Source organism: Dermochelys coriacea, chromosome 1 (assembly GCF_009764565.3).
Source record: "Dermochelys coriacea isolate rDerCor1 chromosome 1, rDerCor1.pri.v4, whole genome shotgun sequence".
Taxonomy (NCBI): domain Eukaryota; kingdom Metazoa; phylum Chordata; order Testudines; family Dermochelyidae; genus Dermochelys; species Dermochelys coriacea.
In genome coordinates this window covers 227,693,052-227,709,251 of record NC_050068.2, presented here as the reverse complement: position 1 = coordinate 227,709,251, position 16,200 = coordinate 227,693,052, and positions in this window count along the sequence as shown.

Sequence of the window (16,200 nt, the reverse complement as noted above, 5' to 3'; positions counted from 1 at the left end):
GCCATGGTCCAGCTAATTCAGTATCATGTCTCTGACAGTAGCCAGCCCGAAGTGCTTTAGAAGAAGATTCAAAAACCCCACAGATGTGGGATAAACTGCTCCATGAAGGTCCTTATCCTACTCACAATCTCACAGAGTAAGAGATTGGCTTTAACCCTGAAGTAGGAGGGATTATCCCATCTAACACTTTTTTTAGCATTAACTAATACAACTGGAGGATATTCTTATTATCCATATACAATACAATCCCTCTTTGAATCTTACTATATCCTTGGCTTCAATGATGTCCTGTGGCAATGAGTTCTATCGTCTAATTACACGAGTGAAAAAGTAATTCATTTAATTGATTTTGAATTTGCCATCTTTTGGTTTAATTGAATGACTCCTTGTTTGGGTATTATGAGAGGGTGAATTGTGTGGCTAAAGCCACGGACTAGGACTCAGGAGATCTGGGTTCTGTTCCTTGCTTTGCCATTGACCTGCTGAGTGACCTTAGACAAGTCACTTTCCCTCTCAGTTACTCAGCTTCCCTGTCCGTAAAATGGGAATAATGATACTGACCTCCTTTGCAAAGCACTTTGTAATATACTGATGACAAATGCTATATAAGAGCAAGGTATTATTATGTTCCCTGTGCCATTCACTACTTCATATACATTTACATACCCATTTATTCACCTCCTTTCTAAGGTAAACAGTCCCAATTTTTTCAGTCTGTGCTTAACTTTATTCATAAATATAGGTCTACTGAAGTCAATGGACTATTCACACAAATAAAGTTTAGCACGTGTATTAGCACTTGCAGGATTGAGGCCTTAATATGCATATTACTGGGTGAAAAAATCTTTAAAGTAGTTTGTTGTTTTGATATATATATATATCAGAACGCTGAACATTTTCCTGATGTTTTTTCTTACTTCTGTTAATAGGACTGCCAAGAGATCTGATGTTATGGAAAGGTCAGCTATCACTGGAGTTGTACTAATATTATTAAATCAGAAACTCCATTGCATATGGAGTAAAAGCCTCCATAAAAGCCTGTGGTATCTTACGCATCCTAAGAGTTCTTATGGATGAATTAAGAGGTATATTATTTCTGCCTGCAGTCCTTGCTCTCTGAGGCTGTTAATTCTTTGTTCCTTTCACACCTGATTTGTCACTTGTTCTGGGGGCAATACCCGCAAGTGCCTGCTGAGAGACCTTCAATAGAATATCCATTCTGTATGCAAACACTTTACCTCATTTATAATCAAAGGAGATGTGGCCTGAGCTGTCAGTCAAACTTAAAAGGGCCATTTATGATAATATTAGGGAGGCCACATGGGAAGATTTTGTCATTCTGGTAACAAAGGCCTTGAAGCATGACTTTGACTTAAGAGTGGTTGTGTCTAGGATGGATTTGAATTAAGGATCTATGCTCTCTCTCGAATGCATTTATTGGACACATTGATTTTTCATATCAGTCTTAGTCTTGATTTCTGCAAATGAGCAGAAATGATCATTAATGATAAGTCTCCCAAAATTTTTATCTTTGCTTATTGTTTACTTTTAAAAAATCTTTATTTGGGGGGTTTTGCTATAGAAAAGCTCAGAAAGAATTTAAAGAATTGGGTTTGAAAGAATTTAACCCAAACATCCCAGTCATTATTCTTGAATTGCTTACACAGGGGTTTAAGAATTTGATATAACTTGCCGACATAGAAGGTGGGTAAGTGGATTTATGTTGAAAAGCTATGGAGGGAGGTATTCTGAGCTTGCTCCATAAACCATATACCTGCTCTTACTCAGGGTAGTCAGAACAGGAGATGTTGAAGAAGGGGAAAGAGAAGAAACAGCAGTTATGGATATCCTGAACTGGACAAATGATGCAAAGAACCCATATCTAGCCTGTGTCACTTAATGCTGCTTCTAGGCTACTTTAAATTACATCCAGGAGCTCTTATAAACACAGAAGTAGGCAGGCCACAGTCACCAACATCAGTATTCAAAGTCAGAAGGGAAGTTTTCCATAGCTATGAAATGACAATGTCCTGCCCAGCTGTTTGCAGGAATAAAGTGGGGATGCCCATAAAGTGCATCTTAGAGTATATAACCCCTGGGCAACACAGCTCAAGGGACCAACACATGGTTAGTCTGGTACAACTGCATGCGGATACACTACCTGCCTTGGAACCCACTTGTTTTGAAATTGTACTGGGAGGAAGATGCTGGGATTTTCCCAACTGAAAAACAAATAAATGACAGTGGTTGTGGAGAAAAGAGCCCTTCAGGCATTCAGGGAATGAAGGCGTATTGGCAAAATTCCTAACAACTTCACTCAGAGCAAGACTGAGCCTGAAGGAAAGCAATGATTCAGAAGGTTAGACACTTATAAAAACATTTTCCCTCCCAGCAGTTTCACAGCCCACTTGCTTTGCCTTCTAAGGTGTTTTTTATTTTTTCCATCTTCTTCTCTTTCATGTAATTTTTGGACTTTCCTACTTCAGCTGAATGGTATGAGAAGCTGAAGCTGTATTTTTGTTGCTGGCAAAACACTTTAAGATATTGCACTCCAGAGCCAATCAGAGCAGAGGGTGTATAGCAGCCAATCAGAGTAGAGACGGGATTTGCAGATTTCCAATCCCATTAGAGAAATAACAAATCTCTGTGCTCTGGGTGACTGTTAAAGATGTCAGAGCACTGGGATTCACCTTCTGTACAACTGCAAAATAACTGTGTAGAAATTATGCAAATCAGAACCCAGAGACCTGGATTACCTGGGAAAAGATCTCTGGTTATGCTTCAGTATCTGAAAAACATCACTGCCCCCTGACTGGCTGAGACCATTCCATTTCAGTACAATCCTAGTATTGGGGTAGCCGGGTTAGTCTGTATCCACAAAAACAACAAGGGGTCTGGTGGCACCTTATAGACTAACAGATTTATTTGGGCACAAACTTTCGGGGTAAAAAACACTTCTTCAGATGCATGGAGTGAAAATTACAGATACAGGCATAAATATACATTGGCACATGTAGAGAAGGGAGTTTCCTTACAAGTGGAGAACTAATGTTGAAGGCCAATTTAGTCAGGATATATGTGGCCCACTCCCAATAACTGATGAGGAGGTGTCATTGGTTCTCTACTTGTAAGGTAACTCCATGCATCTGAAGAAGTGAGGTTTTTACCCACGAAAGCTTATGCCCAAATAAATCTGTTAGTCTTTAAGGTACCACCAGAGTACAATACTAGTTGTTCCTCTCCTTTGTTCAGTGTAGGAAGTTGTAATTTAGCTGAAGTAAAAGCATGATGACTATTACCTCCAAGAAGTTTACGAAGTAGCCGAAGTTGCCACCCAGTAATCTCACTCTAAAACTGTAAAGGAAAACAGAGCTAAGGAAAATACTGTATCAAAATACATATATAGGAGACAATCTGAGGAGCTAGAACCTTTATTATTGGCCCTAATCTAATTTGTTTGGTTAGATTAAGAACAAAGTAGCAATTAGCATTTTTTGACCTACTTAACTAATATCACATTGTTATAATGGAGGGTGTTGGAGGTTACCAGCAGGTATGTCTTTGATCTATAGGCAAGCATAGACCTTGTTGAGGCTGATGGGCATGCTAGTCATCCTTCATTCCAGAAAAATATAAGGTGTAATTAAGCTCCTTTATGAAGTAAGGTAGCTGGGAACACCCAATGGAATCCAACACCCAAGGAACTAAGCCAGATGCAAAGCCAAACAGATGCCATGCTATGTGGGCAAAAGGGGTTTCCCATGGGAGCTGACTGAAAATGCAGGGGCTCTGTGTGTCACAAGCAGACAGGACCAGAAAAGCCAGGAGACAGCCAGAGAAGCACTGAAAGTGTGGCCCTGGGAGAAAGTTGAGAGAGAGAGAGAGAGAGAGAGCTTCTTTTTGGGCAGTGTGCTGGCTGGAAAGAGGCTTGGACTTATGAGCAAGGAAACTGCCTGCTGTTTGTTCCTACCATGTTCAGGAAATAGGTCTTTGTGTACATTCTTTGTAAATAAACAGGATTGTATCCAAGGAATATCTGACTCCATCATCAATTTCTCCTCTTAATGGAAACCACCTGCAAGTCCCCAAATATTGGTTAACTGCTTGGGCCAAAAGGTGAAACAACATAATGAAAGCACATCATACAGTTAAATAAAGAACTCAAAAGTATACCCCTGGTTTCATTTGCAGTGAGAATTCTTTTACAGAACTCTTTAGAATATATATTAATGAATTATTACTGTTTGCATTGTGGTAGAACCTAGCAGCCCTGGTCATGAATGAGGACCCCACTATACTAGGTACTGTATAAACAAAGAACGAAAAGACAATCCCTTTCCCAAAAAGAGCTTAGTTAGATTTAAAAAAAATAATTAATGGACTGTGGACATCCTGAGGTTCCCTTTAATAGAAGATTGATGGAATGACTAGAACAAGCTAACAGTCTGAGATGGAGTAGTCTCCCAAAATAATCAATGAACTCTACCAAACTGAAGATGTTTGTCACATACTTGTTTAAAAACCCGCTTTAATGTGCACCAGTGTTCTGGCTCTAAGCCTCCCCACAGAAAGCCCCTGTGGCTGGGTCCTTGTTGGGTTAAGGCATCTGCAAGGTAAGCATTGCAAACCATGCTCACTGATCCCAAGGACCCTCCTCAGAATGCACCTCCAGACTTGTGCAGTGGAGAGAAACTCTGTAGCACCCCCTTGGAGGTTTAGAGTGAGGGAAGCCAAATAGGGCTAGGTAAACTTTCATTCTGTACTCCCACTAGTAGATATGAGGTTTCTGGTGAGTTCCTATGTGGAGTGCATGCCAGCATTTGACTCTTGGGGTCAGATCCTTGGCTGATGTAAATCGGCACAGTACCATTGAAGCTAAACCAATTTATACTAGCTGAGAATCTGATCCTGGGTCTTTAATTTTAGACTTCAGTGGAAAGAACTAAATTATGGTTACGAAGCAGCCACCATTCACTATATTTCTGTAAGACAGCAACTGTGTTGCTATGTTTATTTTTCTTTTATCTCTCTTTCTCATGCCTCCGTGCCTCTTTTTCTCTTCCCTGTATTTATTTCTCCTTCTCCCTCTCATTTTTCCCTCTCTGCTTTTTCCTTTAATACCTCTGGGCTCTAGGATTTTTGTAAGATACTGAGTTTTACCTGCACATAATCTGTTAAAAAGTAATTAAAAAGTGCTAAAATCGTTTTTGAATTCATTATTAGAAATGCAGGGACAAATCTAATCAAGAGAATGTTACCAGCTGCTCATGCTTCTATCCCTCCAAAATCATTTCTATTTAAAATAAATAAATACATTTGGCAGCAAACTAGTCCTCGACACAGTTTAATTGCTTTTGGGAGTTTAAAATTGTACATATATAGCAGATGAGGTACTGAACTACAGAAAGGGCAAATGCACAGCAAGGGTTTTGCAAAGAAGTTTTGTACAGCATTTTGTTTATTATTATTTTTATTTTTGTGCCAAAGTAGCTATTTACAGGACAGACTTTTTGGCTCTCAAACCACTACTGTTTATTAGGCATGCAATGTGCATTTTGGGGGCAAACGGATATAATAATCAAAATAATCAGGTTGGGTGGAACCTTCTTTTAGTGAAATTGTTTTTTTTTCCACCTCCCTAGAACAGTTTCACTATAAACCAGTTTGCAAAATTCTCATTAAAATATGAACTACAAAATGCCTCAGCCTAGATGGAAATCCTGTCTCCATTGAAGTCAATGGGAGTTTTGCCATTGACTTCAATGGAGCCAGGATTTCATCCAAAATCTACTCACCCACTTTTACCAAGATGATGATAATTGATAACTTTTATTATAATAGTTTACTATTACTGTTCTTAATACTAAGTAGATATACATCACCTATATCTTCTTGGGAAGGGAATGTGGTATAGGGGATAGCACATTGGACAGACACATAGAAGCCATGGGTTCTATTCCTGACTTTACCACTGGCCTCCTGGGTGACCTTGGGCAAGTCACCTCAGCTCTCTGTACCTCAGTTTCCACAGCTGTAAAATGGGGTATTGACTTCCTCTGTAAACTGATTTGAGATCTACTGATTATAAGCACTGTATAAGAGCTAGATTTCAGAGTAGCAGCCGTGTTAGTCTGTATCTGCAAAAAGAAAAGGAGGACTTGTGGCACCTTAGAGACTAACAAATTTATTTGAGCAGAAGCTTTTGTGAGCTACAGCCCACTTCATCAGATGCATGCAGTGGAAAATACAGTGCGGAGATTTATATACACAGAGAACATGAAACAATGGGTGTTACCATACACACTGTAATGAGAGTGATCAGGTAAGGTGAGCTATTACCAGCAGGAGAGCGGGAGGGGGGGTAGTGATAATCAAGGTGGGCCATTTCCAGCAGTTGACAAGAACGTCTGAGGAACAGCGGGGGTGAGGACAAAGTCACAAAGTTCAGCCACCAGGTTTGCCGAGACATTATCGGATACAGTTCCTGACAGCTTGTAGTCCATCTTTGTGTGGAATGTTGGTGTAGAGGGCTTCTACATCCATAGAGGACAGGATGGTGTTTTCAGGAAGATCACTGATGGATTGTAGTTTCCTCAGGAAGTCCATCCCACCATCAACCTCAGCCCAGACCAGTCCACTGAGATCCATTTCCTGGACACTACGGTGCTAATAAGTGATGGTCACATAAACACAACCCTATACCGGAAACCTACTGACTGCTGTGCCTACCTACATGCCTAGAACTTTCATCCAGACCACACCACATGATCCATTGTCTACAGCCAAGCTCTACGATACAACTGTATTTGCTCCAACCCGTCAGACAGAGACAAACACCTACAAGATCTCTAACAAGCATTCCTACAACTACAATACCCACCTGCCGAAGTGAAGAAACAGATTGACAGAGCCAGAAGAGTACCCAGAAGTTACCTACTACAGGACTGTCCCAACAAAGAAAATAACAGAACGCCACTAGCCATCACCTTCAGCCCCCAACTAAAACCTTTCCAAAGCATCATCAAGGATCTACAACCTATCCTGAAGGACGACCCATCACTCTCACAGATCTTGGGAGACAGGCCAGTCCTTGCTTACAGACAGCCCCCCAATCTGAAGCAAATACTCACCAGCAACCACACACCACACAACAGAACCACTAACCCAGGAACCTATCCTTGCAACAAAGCCCGTTGCCAACTCTGTCCACATATCTATTCAGGGGACACCATCATAGGGCCTAATCACATCAGCCACACTATCAGAGGCTCATTCACCTGCGCATCTACCAATGTGATATAGGCCATCATGTGCCAGCAATGCCCCTCTGCCATGTACATTGGTCAAACTGGACAGTCTCTATGTAAAAGAATAAATGGACACAAATCAGACGTCAAGAATTATAACATTCAAAAAACAATTGGAGAACACTTGCGGGGAGGGATAGCTCAGTGGTTGAACATTAGTCTGCTAAACCCAGGGTTGTGAGTTCAATCCTTGAGGGGGCCATTTAGGAATCTGTGGCAAAAATTGGGGACTGGTCCTGCTTTGAGCAGGGGGTTGGACTAGATGATCTCCTGAGGTACCTTCCAACCCTGATATTCTATGCAAGTATTCTATGCAAGTATTCTAACACTTCAATCTCTCTGGTCACTCGATTACAGACCTGAGGGTGGCTATTCTTCAACAAAAAAATTTCAAAAACAGACTCCAACGAGAGACTGCTGAATTGGAATTAATTTGCAAACTGGATATAATTAACTTAGGCTTGAATAGAGACTGGGAGTGGATGGGTCATTACACAAAGTAAAACTATTTCCCCATGTTTATTCCCCCTCCCCCCTCCACTGCTCCTCAGACGTTCTTGTCAACTGCTGGAAATGGCCCACCTTGATTATCACTATAAAAGGTTCCCCCCCCCCCCACCCCACTCTCCTGCTGGTAATAGCTCACCTTACCTGATCACTCTCGTTACAGTGTGTATGGTAACACCCATTGTTTCATGTTCTCTGTGTATATAAATCTCCCCACTGTATTTTCCACTGAATGCATCCGATAAAGTGAGCTCTAGCTCACAAAAGCTTATGCTCAAATAAATTTGTTAGTCTCTAAGGTGCCACAAGTACTCCTTTTCTTTTTTTGTATAAGAGGTAGGTATTACTATTAGAGCTGAGCATCTCAAAGAGCCTCTTCTACTTGCTCATCCAAAAGAAAACAAAAAACCCTCTTGTTCCAGACATGCAGTTATACAAGGCTGTTTTCAGTAGAAGCCCGTAATGAGCCTGATCTTGCTCCCATGCAAGACAATGGCATAACTTCCTTGACTTTCAGGGCGCAGGATCAAACCTTACCTGAATTATAATTTGCACAGTGCCTGGACTGAGACCCTGGGCAGCTGCCCAGCTGCATCCTGCTCTGAGAGCTGTGTGGAGAAATACACTAGTTCTTCTAGAGTGGTCAGTACTCTCTGCCCATGTGGGGCAAGACAGTAGAGCTGCAGTGTTCATGCAGTGCATGTGGGCTCTAGCTTGAATGCTTGATTTCAATTGTCCCTAATTCCCACCACTGTACTGTGCTTGACACCATCAGTTATGTCTGGAATGTCAGCCTAACCCTTCTTGCCTTTTGTATCAAACTGGTCAAGTTATTTACACATTATTTCTCGTCCTTTGGACAAATGCCTCAGCTGGTCACAGGGATTTTGCCTCTGTTCAGCTAATTCTGTTTCCTCATTCCAAATTTAATTATTAGGGCCCAATCCTGTATTCTCGGCTCCCATTTGTCAGCACCCTAGGGCAGGCTCTAGCTCTCCATACCTCACTCGTCTGGATCCATAATGAATAATCTCTCTTTTAAATGCTTTGGTGTGTTGTATTTGACTCAGGGCAGATTCTGCACTGGTGCGGATATTTGGTTTATTTCATGTTGGGAAATGGTTATTGGAAAGTCGGTATTTTTGCATTTTCTGGAATTTGTTGCCTTTTTTAAATAAGCATTTTAGTAGTGTTTGATTAAGTATGGAGAATTCTTTAAACATAAACATTATTATTTTGCACTAGGGATAAAATTCACCCCTGTGCAGAATCAGCACAAGGCCTATGCAACACTTTTACATGCTGCTTATGTCCGACTTTGAGGATTTCATTGGTGTCCAGGCTTTGTTCTGGCCTTTGGTGCAGGGGCAATTTTCACCCTATGCAGGATTCAATTATTTTGAAACAGAAAAGTCATATATTTTGAGGGCATATAGGATCCAGTATTGACCTTAATACATGAAGCAGATGGATAAATATTCCCATTAATTTATATTTTGTGGTGTACATGTAAATAAGTTTGTCATGGTATTAGTTTCTGAAATAACAATTTAATGGCTATAATGTCATGTCAGCTTCTTGCTTTCCTTTTTCTGGTCAGCATGGCCCAAGCCTGCAAAGATTTAAGATGGTGTGTAATTTTAATTAATTTGACTTCAATGAGACTAGTCACATATGTAGAGTTGTGCACATGCATAAGTCTTTGCAGGATCCGCTCCAATGGGCTTGATCTAAATTTCACTGAAGACTTCAATGAGCTTTGCATCAGGCCCCATTTCCTTTCTCTGTTTATAGTAACCCATAATACAAGAACTAAGGGCCACCAAATGAAATTAATGGGCAGCAGGTGTAAAACAAATAAAAGTTCTTCTTCACACAGCGTACAGTCAACCTGTGGAAATCCTTGCCTGAGGAGGTTGTGAAGGCTAGGACTATAACAGGGTTTAAAAGAGAACTGGATAAATTCATGGAGGTTAAGTCCTAAGGAATGGTGTCCTTAGCCTCTGTTTGTCAGAAGGTGGAGATGGATGGCAGGAGAGAGATCACTAGATCATTACTTGTTAAGTTCACTCCCTCTGGGGCACCTGGCATTGGCCACTCTTGGTAGACAGGATACTGGGCTGGATGGACCTTTGGACTGACCCAGTATGGCCAATCTTATGTTCTTATGTATGGCAGCCTTTATAGTAGGAAGTATCAGTAGACAGGGCATTGGACTGGGACTTCGCAGACTTGGGTTCAATTCCTATCTCAGCCACAGATGTCCTGTGTGACCTTGGGTAAGTCATGTAATCTCTCTGTGCCTCATTTCCCCATCTGTAAAATGGTGGCAATACTATCCCATACCTTACACTGGTGCTGAAGGCATAAAATCCAATGACTGTGAGGTGCACAGTACATAGATTTATAATGTAAATAAGAAGAAGTCACTAGCTATACTGTGATATATGTATAAGAATTATCTTATTTGTTGGACCATGTGAGCTTGAGCCTGCAAACCTTTACCCAGCTGAGCAGCTTCAGTAGTGCTACTTACATGAGCAAAGGCTACTCTCATGAGGAAGGGATTGCAGGATAAGGCCTTGTATTTATAATTATTGTATTATACTCAAATCTAGAAAGATGCTGTGTGAACTAATAAAAATACAAAGTCCAGCAAAATGGGAATTAGTTCTGTAGTGCATGCAGTCCAGCTGTCGGTCAGCATAATTTTTTAAGGCTTGATCCTGCTTCCATTTAAGTCATTGGCAACACACTGCCAATGGCAGCAGCAAACTCCGCTCCTTCTAGTCTATTATTCTGCATGTGCCATTATAAAATGTTAATACTCAAAATACAGAATTATTACCCACCCACAAACAGGTCAGAAATACACAGCGAACAACCGCAACAAGCCAACAGAGCTGATTCATTCAAGAACAGGGAAACCCCAAAATGGATTTTTTAAAAAAGGTATCAATGCCTGATTCTTCAAAGTCATTGTGACAGTCCCTCGAAACACAGTCCTGAAGTCTTCTGTTACTCCTGCAAAACTCCCATTGATTTCAGTGAGCAATCCACCATAGATACTAAGGGCTGATCAACGCCAAAAAGTTACACTGGCATAGCTATGTCTCTGAGGAGCGTGAAAAGAGAGAGCCGTATTTAAGACAACCTAACCCTTGGTATAGACAGTGCTCTGTCAATGAAAAAATTCTTCCCCCAACCCATCTACCACCTCCTTTACCAGGGAGGTGGATTTACTACGGTGATGGGAGAACCCCTCCAGTTGCTGAAGTAAGTGTCTACACTGAAGTACTACAGCTATGCCACTATAGCATTTTAAGCATAGACATAGCTTAAGGCACTTAGCACCTGACTTAAGGCCTTTTGAACTCATTGCAAAGACTCCCATTTATTTAATGGCTTTGGACAGGCCCTAGATTTACCGTGGAGATAGGCACCTTAGCAATAGATGCATACTTATAGGCAAGATCTGACCTTAGACTATTGAGGGGTGTATTCACGTCTCTTAAGTAATTCTTTGTATTTCCCATAAGGCATTCTGATTTTCAATGGCAATGAAAGTTATAGTTAAGGATGTAACGTGGTTTCTGTATAAACCCATGTTTTCAAATGCCTATGGAAAACTTGACAGTGGTTAGGCAGCTGGTGCGCTGAGCCCACTGCCTGTCATGCTGACTAATATTGTCTCATTGTTTCCTTCCATTGCCCTGTCAGTCTGTCTGTATCCATCTGTTGTCTCTTGTCTTAGGCCATGTCTATACTTGCACTTCTGTCAGCAAAACTTTTGTAGCTCAGGGGTGTGAAAAAAACCACCCCCCTGAGCGACATACATTTTACCAGCATAAGTGCTCGTGTGCACAGCACTCGACGCACTCCTGCCAACATAGCTATCACCGCTCATTCAGCTGGTTTATGATGCTCTCTCCTATCAGCATAATGCGGCTACACACTCTTACAACGGCACAGCTATGGTACAGCTGTGCCGCTGTAAGTCTGTGAGTGTAGACATGTCATTGGAAGCCATTAGGGCAGGGAGCATCTTTTTGTTCCGTTTGTACAGTGCCCTGGGGCTGGGGCTCCTAAAGCTCCAATAAATTATAAATAACAAATCCTCTTATCTTTCTGAAAAATTCCCCCTTTAGGGTGAAACTTTCTAGGCTTGATCTCATCCCAAAGTTGAATGTTATTTTGGAAAGTCTGAGGGAAATCCATCCTGTTTTAAAATAAGTAGAGGGTGAAAAAAATACTTTTCCTATTGTAAAAAATTGAGGCCACATTCCTAACATCATTCTCCCCAGGAATACAACACTTTGCATAATATTCATGGGATTGCTGAGCAGATGAAAATGTTCTTTCGGAAAACAGGCAAACTTAAAATTAAAACACAATTAAGAGCTAGTGTTATAGAAAAGAAACTGCAAAAAGACACATGGAAACTGTACACAGCTGGCTCAGGGAAGCTTATGCATATATATTAGAACACTTCAATAAAATTATGCTCTTTGCACAAATCTAAATTTTTGATTGTGTGTGTTATTCTAAGGGGGCTGTTGCTCACAAAATAAATTGCTGACCTATATAAGATCTTTATGGAGGCTGGATCACTGGGCCAAGCCATCTTTAAAGAGTCCCCGCTGTATAATCCCATTAGTTAAAGACTTGATGTCTCATTTCTTTAAGTGTCTTCGTGCTTTAACTCCTTTTAAGTATTATGAAAAATCCATCTGCTTATTAAAGCAACAATTTAAAATGAACAGTTAAGCTGAACATAGGAGGAAATTTGGATTGCTGATTCTGTTTAGCAGTTTGTTCTATGTGATATTTGTGAGAAGAAATATCACTCCAACAAGAGTATTTTATATTCCAGTTAATGGAAAAAGTGATCTTCAGTCTTCTTATCCTTTTTCCTTAAGTGACCCCTCTTCCATTGTGTTCTTCAAACAGTGAAACTACAAAAGGAACAAGAAGAATCTCCTCTGTCTTTTCTTTTTCTAAATGCTAGATGACTCTGTAGCAAGCCATTCAAACAAATAATGCTTTGTACCTCTCTAGAGCCTAGCATCTAAAGATCCCAAATCACTCTATAAACTTTGTGGGTGTGATATTTCCGACCGCAAACACTCAAAAATTATCAGTTAGGGCCCCCAAAAACTTGAAACTAGCCTAAAAATCATGATAATTTAAGTTCTCTTCCATTGGATTCCTTTTTCTTGGCCTTCTGGTTTTTGAGCTTTTGAGCTACACTTGAGCTGCATTTTTCAAGTTTTCCCTTGAAAACTACTAGTAACTACGAGGGCTAGAAACATATTGTTTTTTTTAATGAAAACTGAGATTATCATATAATCAAATGACTCCAGGAATTGGGGCTTTCAGTAAAACATCAAATATTGTGAGAAAATCACCAGAGTTCGCAGCACATTGAGTGTGACTCCATTCTCACTGAAGTCAGTCGAAAACTCTCCTTGGCTTCAGTAGGATAGTTAGGCCACTATGAAGTCCCAAATCCCTTCCTCAAATTAGGCTCCTAAATCCATATTGAGGTAGTTAAATAAGTGGCCTGATTTTCAATAGTGCTGAGCACCAACAACTTCCCCATATCTATGACAATCCTAAGATCCTGTCTTGGAAGAACTTGATCAGCATCTTATGTCTACACTGCAATGTAAGCCAGGGGTTAATAGAGCTTGTGTTAACAAAGCCTAGGTTTGTTAACCTAGGTCTTGAGCATCTACATTCCCTTGTAACCCCAGGTTAGAAATTGTTGAACCCTGGGGCTTCAATATCTGTTCTGCATTCTATGAGCTGGAGTCCAAACACCTATACCCCAGACTTCCTAGCGCCCTCCCAAATTGCTGTTCTAGCAATTTATTTATGGTGCAGTGTGGGAAAACATGAGTGTCCATCAAATTTGATTGTCCAGAGAACGAAGAAAATTGGCCTGTGGGATTGTGGGATACTTTTGGTGGACTCCAAGAGCACAAGTCCAGTAGGGCTGTGTTTACACTGCAAAGCAAAAGAGCTTGAACCCTGGGTCCTGGCTTGACTCAGGCTCTGACCCTTTACCCCGGTGAGGTCTTGGGACCCTGGGTCGGAGCCCTGAGTTAGTGCAATTTGTGTGTAGAAGAAAGGGGGTTAGGCTTGAGCCTGAATTTGAACCCTAGGCTTACATTATATTGTAGACAGACTCTTTAAGGCCCAGCGCCACTGACTGTGGGGGGACAGTTTAGGGACACCCTGCTTTAATAGGTGCTCTTGGAGGCAGAAAGGCTGGGGAAGCACACCCCACAGCAGCTGCTGCTGCACTTCTGGGAAGGATGTAAAATGCATTTTCTCCAGTGGGGCCAACTCAGCAGGTTGGTACAGCATTGTAGTTCCCTTTGCCTATTTGTGGAGGCTAGTCCAGATGTGGGCACCGACTGGTCTCATGCACTTCTTGAGCTCTTTGGGCTTTGTCTACTCTGGGGAAAAGTGTCACGTCATAGTATGTGTTAACTAATACTGAGGAAAACGCAACTTAGCACTCAGTGTAGACAAGGACTCAGAGGTTTAAAATCTTGTTAGTTCCTTGGCAACATCATTTTCAACATGACAGTCGTCGTCTGCACTGAGGGACTGTCCCCTGTACTAATCATTAAATAACACTCCCTCCTTTTTTCATTATGTTTGAGAGCTTTTTGGCTGATATGTAGCAGGACGCACCTCTGCTCCTATCTTCTTGGAGCACAACCAGACACTGCACAGACACCACTGGTTGTGCATTCACAGTGCCATTTATTTTGAGTTCTCTCCACCAACACCACTACAGTCCCCATGCCACCGCCCATTTACAACATCCTCTGTGCTTTTGGCCCTCTCATCAGGACCTGAGGGGAGCAGAGATCTCCCTTCCCTGAGCCCTCTGTGTGACTGGGCTCATCTAGGTCTGTTCATCCCTCTCCCTCCCCCTTGGCACATCCTTCCTGTGCTTCTTTATCAGCTTTGGGCTGATGGGCTAATTAAATCTTTGTCCCGCCCAGCTTGCCAGCCTGATTATCTAATTATCTCCATCAACTTTTTCTGGGGAACTAATTGGTTGTGTAAGGTACACACCCAGGTACACGCCCACAGGGTTCAGGAGTGTTTTTACTCTGCTTGCCTCAGCAGTACCTCACCAGCTACACTACTATGCTATACACCAGCTACACTACTAGAGAGCTTGCACTGTATGTACTCTACATACCACCATACGGAATGTGCAAAGTAGACTTGCCCTCAGTGAAACTTAGACTCCTAGGTGCTCAAGTCATTTTTGAAAATGGGGCTCAGGCTCTTAAGTCACTTAGAGTTTATCTATACTTATATCAGAGGTGTGATTGCACCATGTGTAGTCGTGGCCAAGCTAGCTTTAATATAGATAGCTTGGATAACCATACAGTGAAGCTACAGCAGCACCAACTTCAGCACAGGCTGTACACACCCAACCAGGTCCCTGGATACTTACTTGGGTGGCTAGCCTGCATCGAAATCCGTGCTGCTGCTTCACTGCTATTGGAATTCCTGCTAGCTAGATTAAAGCTAGCTCCATGGACTGAGTGGCACTTTTGAAAATTTTACCCAAAAAGGTAAAATAAGGAATAGGTTTAGAAAATGAGATACTACAACACACACACAAATTTGTGCTCAACAGTAATGGTGTGGGAGTTTTTGCAGTTTACGGGTAAGAAAGAAACCCATGCTATGTATTATGTCACACTGTAATCTTATCTCACTGACTGCCATTAAATTAATGCCATTGCCTAATCTTGTGGCTTCACCCCTAAAAGTGTAACAAAAAAATTATAGTGGCCTAGACTTCCCCACTGACATTTGGTCTTACTTCTACACACAGGCAAATACACAAGATAAACACCCATTTCACTAGCTCTCCTATTGGTCCCTTTGCAGTCCCTCCTACAGTCCTTGAGTAGGAAAAACTCCCATGAACTTAACTGGAGTTTTGCCTGTGCAAAGACTATAAAATAATGCTTGTTCATCAATACCTTGAGAAATAACTTGTCATAAATCTATCACTTTATAATTGAAAGACACATCACAAGTCTACTGTGTGCATGGGACGGCTGCCATCTTGATTAACATAGTAGGAACTGAACAGTAGATTTCCAGCGCTTTTAGCTCTCTCTCCTCTATATAAACTCATACCCTCTGTGGGTTGGCCCAGTGGGGAACAGGTATATGTAGAAACAGAATGACATGGAAAATAGTTTAGTTACTCTCGTCAAGGAAGAGAAATCATTGTTTGTGTGTGAAAGGAGTAGGCACAGCCTATCTTAGACCTGTGTAACATGCAGTTACACCATCATGTCTTTACACCCTGCATTTTTGTCCTACATAAATTGCTTGC